The following is a 7,003-nucleotide window of genomic DNA, read 5'->3' on the forward strand; positions in this document are numbered from 1 at the left end:
GATTCATGTACAGCTTGTGGATTCATTTACAACACAAAATGCGGTTTATATCAAGCCAATGGCCTCATTAGGCTCTTCTTTGGAGCAACATTTCGTTTTACTACCTGTTCAATTCATTCATTCAACAAGGATTACTGAGTCGATTAACTACTAGGAATTGTACTAGATTCTGGGCACATATCATGGACTCTAATCTGCCACAAATGAAGAAAAATCAAGTAACTAAAAAAATTGTTGAGGAAATTTTCTCTTAGATTGGTGGGAGTCTGGAAACTTCCTGCTGTCTCAGAGGTCCTGACAGGTCTGGATGGACACAGATAGACAAGTGGTTCACTAGATGCTGTATGCTTTCTGTTATTAGCCAGACACATGGCTGGTATTACAGTGAGCCTGACTCTGATAAAGCCACTGGTAGCAGGGGAGTACATTTCTCAGGACTCAGTGTGTAGTATTTTAACATGTCTTTAACTAGTGAGCTTTAGATAACATCAAACTGGAATTATTTCAATACATTGTGAAATAAACTTGTTATGGTTTACGGTTTGAGGCATCTCTTAGCTATTTGGAATCTACTCCCATTTAATTGCTAAGAAAATACTTCTGAAAATTGTACATAGTGTTGAGAACCACTAGATGGCAGTAGTAGAAAGAGCTCCAGCAACTGCCCTGACAGCATTGCTCAACTTCTGTTGAGCTGTTACCACCATGATGTATGGCAAGAGTCCTGCTGTAAGATTATATTCATAAAATATAGAGAAGTTTTATAAAGGCATGATAAATATAAAGTTAGAACTTCCTCCCCCCTATAAACGGATTACTATTTATAATAAAGAGTTTACAACACAAAGATTGGGAGGGAATCTGCTTAAAAAAAAACAAGTTATTGATTTAAAAAAAAACCATTTTCTTTTTAGAGAACAAAACACAGTGACTTTTTTGCATAAATACAAACCTTTCTGTCTAATAAAATCTTTACATATAGTTATTCCTTGTAGAAAATATGAGCATTTACAGGATGTAAGCAAGCAGTGGAAGATACCCAGTACATAAAAAATCAGGGGTAATAGAATAGGGAAAGAAAGGCATATAGAAAATACAGAGCAAGGGGCTGGGAATATGGCCTAGTGGTAAAGTGCTCGTCTCGTATACGTGAAGTCCTGGGTTCGATTCCTCAGCCACCACATATATAGAAAAATCCAGAAGTGGAGCTGTGGCTCAAGTGGCAGAGTGCTAGCCTTGAGCAAAAGGAAGCCAAGGACAGTGCTCAGGCCCTGAGTTCAAGCCCTAGGACTGGCAAAAAATATATAGAGACCAAGGAGCGACAAAACTGTCAAAGAAAAGAAGCATGTATGTGTTAGAATAGATAGGGAAATTCAAAACAGGTTTCACAATTTCTTAAGTGAGAAAAATGGCTTGGATTTTGTTTTATTTATTTGCTGTTACTAGGGTTTGAACTCAGGGCCTTGGATTGTTTACTTTTCTTTCTTTTTCTTTCTCTCTTTCTTTCTCTTTCTTTTTTTCTCTTTCTTTCTCTTTCTTTCTTTCTCTCTCTCTTTCTCTCTTTCTTTCTCTCTCTTTCTTTCTTTCTCTCTCTTTCTCTTTCTCTCTTTCTCTCTCTTTCTCTCTTTCTCTCTTTCTTTCTACAAAAGGCTGGTGTTCTACCCGTCCACCCACACTTCTCTTTTACACCTCTCTTTCTGGCTCTCTTGGTTGTAATTTGGAGTGAGAGTCTCTTGGATTTGTCTGGGGCAGATAAGCAAGGATCCCCAGATTACAGCCTCTTGAGTAGCTGGGATTACAAGTATGAGCCACCAGCCTGGTTTGAACTTCATTGCTAAGAGAGAAGGAAATTAAAGTGGGGGCTGGTGATTGTAGCTAGACCATGGGAAATGGAATGGATGTATATTAAACCAGTATAAGGATTTAGTTAAAAAGATTCACAGTTACTGTGCATTGTAGTTTGAGACAGGGAAAGTAAAGGACCCTCTTCCAGTATGTAAAAACAACACAATTGTTTTTCATGAGACCTCTGGAAAAGAAAAGTCACCAATACTTTCATGTAAAAGCCTGCTTTGTCTTAGGAAGACACAGCTATTGACAATTCCTTATTCTGTTTTACAGACTGGGAGTCAGTCTGCCTTTGCATGGGCAGTTGACAGAAACAAACTAGTATCCTCTGATAATGTCCACTCTTGCTGTTCCCTCTGTATTATCTTTCTCTGGGAGAACAACTCTGTTGTTCTCCTCCTCTGCTTCTTCCTCCTCCATCCTCCTTTTTCTTCTCCTCTCCTCCCCTTCCTTCCTTCCTTCCTTCCTTCCTTCCTTCCTTCCTTCCTTCCTTCCTTCCTTCCTTCCTTCCTTCCTTCCTTTGTCTCTCTCTCTCTCTCTCTTTTTGGCATCTTCTTAACCCTCAGTTATAGAACTTTAAAGTTTTCATTTCAGTAGTTAAGCAAAACATGAATGTATGGATTTCCAGAACACTACTTATTAACAGGTATCTCCAGACTAAAAACGCTGTGTGCTTATTGTTTTCATCACTAGTCTCAGAGCGTGTGTGTGTGTGTGTGTGTGTGTGTGTGTGTGTGTGTGTGTGTGTGTATGTCCTAGGGATGGGTGCTGTCCCTGAGCTTTTTGTGCTCAAGGCTAGCTCTTTAGCACTTGAGCTGCAGCTTCATTTTTGACTGTGTGTGGTTAACTGGTGATAAGCCTCACCAGGATCCTGCCTAGGCTGGCTTTGAATCCTCAGATCTCATCCTCCTGCATAGCTAGGATTACAGACATGAGCCACCAGTGCTGGACCATGAGTCTCAAAGCAGAATCAGGAAGTCAGAGAGAGACCTGAGCAGTCAGCCTAGCCTCTGCTTGCAGAAATTAAAAAATATGTAGATAGATAAATTTAGCTAAATAATTTGAAAGGAATTTCATCTTTATTATTCTTCTCATATTGCTACCTCTTCAATTTTAGAAGGAAGTAACTTTATTTTTAACTTTCTTTTTTGCCCCTCCCTAAATAAAGTACAGAAAACTGGAGAGAATTGAGGAAAATAATGGTTTAAGAATGGGAGAATGGGGAGGAGGGAGGGGGGAATGAGGGAGAGGTAACAAACAGTACAAGAAATGTATCCAATGCCTAATGTATGAAACTGTAACCTCTCTGTAATTCAGTTTGATAATAAAAAATATATAAAAAAAAAGAAAAAATGGGAGAATGAGCTAGGAGGTTTTTTTTTTATTTATTTAATTTTTTTTAATTTTTGGTGCTTACAGAGGGGCCAGAAGAGGGGAGAGAGTTTTAAGCATTTAACATTTTTGAATTTATGAGATTTGGATGGATGCTTCTAAAATTACCATAAATTAAGTTTCTAAGATATGAAACCAGTTTCCTGTGTCTGAATGTGCTGAAAGCCTTTCGTGATGTATGGCACATTCCTTCAGAAACTATGAAGGAAAATTGCTTACACTTTCGCTTTCCGTAGCTTAATACTATTTAAACCACCTTGCCTCGAGGCTACTCTTAGAGTACACCTCAGTGGCGCCAGCACTGTCTTGCTGATCTTCATCTGGGATTCAGAGTCTCAGCAATTTACATTTACTCAGTAATATATCAAAATGTCTCTACCCCTCCCCCTACTACTCAAGCTTGAGTTACACTAGTCACGTGTGGGAAGCTATTTCTTAGTGAAACAGGGAAAAAAAGCTACAGTCATCTGAATAATTGGCTCTAGTTGACTTTTTAAACTTTTGAAGCAGAATTTAAAATGCAATCATTTAAGTGGATCCAAATGTTTTTAAGGTCTTTGATGAAATTAATAAAGGACCAATGTAATTAATAAAGATCGGTATGCCCACTTTTTTTTTTTTTTTTTTTTTTGGCCAGTCCTGGGCCTTGGACTCCGGGCCTGAGCACTGTCCCTGGCTTCTTCCCGCTCAAGGGTAGCACTCCGCCACTTGAGCCACAGCGCCGCTTCTGGCCGTTTTCTGTATATGTGGTGCTGGGGAATCGAACCTAGGGCCTCGTATATCCGAGGCAGGCACTCTTGCCACTAGGCTATATCCCCAGCCCGGTATGCCCACTTTTAACAGATGAGGGTGTGTGAGAAAGATGAAAGTTTAGATAGAACATCCAAGGGTAAAGAAGTACAGGTCCATGGTCAATGGTCAAACACCTAGGGCGCTCTCTCTTTTTCTCTCCCTCTGTGTGTGTGTGTGTGTGTGTGTGTGTGTGTGTGTGTGTGTGTGTGTCTGTGTGTCTGTGTGTTACTAGGCTTCAACTTAGGGCCTATGTACTGTCCGTAAGCTTTTTCCATAAAGGCTAGTACTTTACTGCTTGAACCACAGCTTTTCTTCCTGCGTTTTGGAGGTTAAGAAGATAAGCATCTGGTGGACTTTCCTGCCCAGGCCTCTTGAATAGATAGGATAACAGAAATTAACCACTGCCCCTTCCACCTCAGACACCTAGATTTTATGATTCTCCTTTGAAGTTAGTTAGATGAGGCTCACTATGTGTGGGCATTATACAACACATACACTTACTAAATATGGATATTACCTTTGGTTTTACAAGGCAGGAGTTGAAGAGACTGGAAAGATCAGAATGTGCTCTTCTTCGATACATTGGAAACAGCCCTGAAACACCACTTGGTTGTTTGTGGATTGTTTTGCTGTCTGGAAGATATAACTCTACATTGATGGGCACTGTAAGGAGAGGTTCAGAGAGTCCGTAGACTTCACAGACCTTCCCTAGGATCTTCTTCATGCCTGCCTCTGTCTTGTCTGAAGTGGACAGGGGCCACTGCAGGTGGTAAAGAACTGAGAATGTTTAAGAGCATCAGTGGTAGCTTGGAGACTTTCTCTTGAAAGAGTGGATGCTTTTTCTAATCATAATCCTGAAATCGCAGCTAGCCAGTAGACCTTAGCACTTCTGAATGTAGAAAGGGTTTATTTCCAAATAGCAGAGCTAAATAAAGTATAGAAAACTGAAGACAATTAAGGAGAATAAAGGTTTAATGATAGGAGAATGACCTAGGAGGTTATTTATTTTATTTTTATTTTTTGGTGCTTACGTAGGGGCAAGAAGAGGGGTGAGAGGTGAAAGTCAACGTTGTTTGGGGAAGGCTGAGAAGAGGAAGATGGAGTGGGGAAGAGAAAGTGGGAAAGGTAGGGCTGCCAGTTGAGAAGAGGAAGGGTCCCTCCCTGCCTGGAGGAGAGGAATTCCATCACCAGGACCTCACACTCTGCTGCTGTGCTCAGCCCTCCCGGGAGCTCCCAGCTATGTGTCTCCTGGACAGTCGCTTGGCAGGGCTCCTTGTAAATGCCAGGGGAGGGTACAATGTTGAAATGGATTAGAGGTTTAGCCTCCAGGCTATTTTCTCACCCTCAGAAGAACTTGTAATTGCAATGGAATACTAATAGTGCTTCAGATTCTTATATGGCTTCCAACTTGAAAGGACAAAACTTGTATGGTTTGAAAATACATGGCTTCTCATTTTCATCAATAAACGGACTCAACTCTGTGATTGTAAATGAGGCCCGTAGAAATATTTCTAGCAGTCCAGTACATGCAAACATTTTTTGATATAACATCTTGGACCAAAACAAAATATTGGATTCAAAATATTTGTTACCAAGAATTTTCTGGAAATGTCTTTTTGTTTTTTATTGGACATAGCATTTCTTCATTTCAAAAATAATAATGAAGATGCCCTATGATAAGGTTGTCCATTGAAATAATCAGTTATAACTTAAATTACACCACTGTGTTGTTAAGTAGAGGTCATTGTGTCATTATAGATTATTACTAAGTAGCCTTCAGAGAATGACATGGACATTCCATCCCCCTCCCCCAGGCTTGACACAATTTTGTGCTCACATGAACTCTTGATAAGCTGGGAACGGATTGAATTCACATTCTACATCAGGCATTTTGGGGTAGAGCAGAGCGCTGTTCCCTATTATGAGGTTGATCTTACTTATTACTCTCTGAATATGTTTGCTTAAATAAATATTGAATTTTCACACGTAGTGAATTATTCAAATAGTTTTATTGTATCAAACCCCTTCAACTATTTAGGAAATATTTAGGCTGTGAGTTATACAATTCCAAACTGCATAAAAGCCTAGAATGGCCATTTCTTCAACTTCACATACTGATGTCTAAGAGAGTGGCATAAAAATCTGTTATAGTGGGGATGGGGATATGGCCTAGTAGCATGAGTGCTTGTCTCATATACATGAAGCCCTGGGTTCAATTCCCCAGCACCAGATATACAGAAAACAGCCAGAAGTGGTGCTGTGGCTCAAGTGGCAGAGTGCTGGCCTTGAGCAAAAAGAAGTCAGGGACAGTGCTCAGGCCCTGAGTACAAGGCCCAGGACTGGCAAAAAATAAATAAACAAGTAAAAATCTGTTATAGTATTTGTGAAATAAATGGATGAATAAATTATAAATATTGGTTGAATGACTGAATAAACGATGAAAGCAAACAAGGCATGAATTTAACTTTCACATTCATTGGTACTTTGGTTCAATCTCTGAGCTTTGCATTTCCATCATTGAGGAGGGACTGATTCCCCATCAGATCAACAAATAGGTTTCTGTAAAGTCTTAAGACCATAAGCAAACATTTTCTGAATAAGAAAAACATTCAATCATGTTCTGTAATGATTATTATAAAAGATTTTCTACTTTATAGTCTATTTATTAGCAGAATTTCTAGATAGTATGCAGCTTCTTAATTATCTTGTATACACAATATGTAATATAGTTTATTGTCTATCAATCTATGTATCATGTATATATGTATAAAATATTTTCTACTTCATAGTCTATTTACTAGCAGAATTTCTAGATAGTATGCAACTTCTTAATTATCTTGTTTACACAATATGTAATGTAGTTTATTGTCCATCAATCTATGTATCATGTATGTATGTATGTATGTATCTATCTATCTATGGTACCTGTACTATGACTTGTTTGTTTTTGTTTTTGCCAGTCCTGGGGCTT

This window comes from Perognathus longimembris, chromosome 2 (genome assembly GCF_023159225.1).
Source record: "Perognathus longimembris pacificus isolate PPM17 chromosome 2, ASM2315922v1, whole genome shotgun sequence".
Lineage (NCBI taxonomy): Eukaryota > Metazoa > Chordata > Mammalia > Rodentia > Heteromyidae > Perognathus > Perognathus longimembris.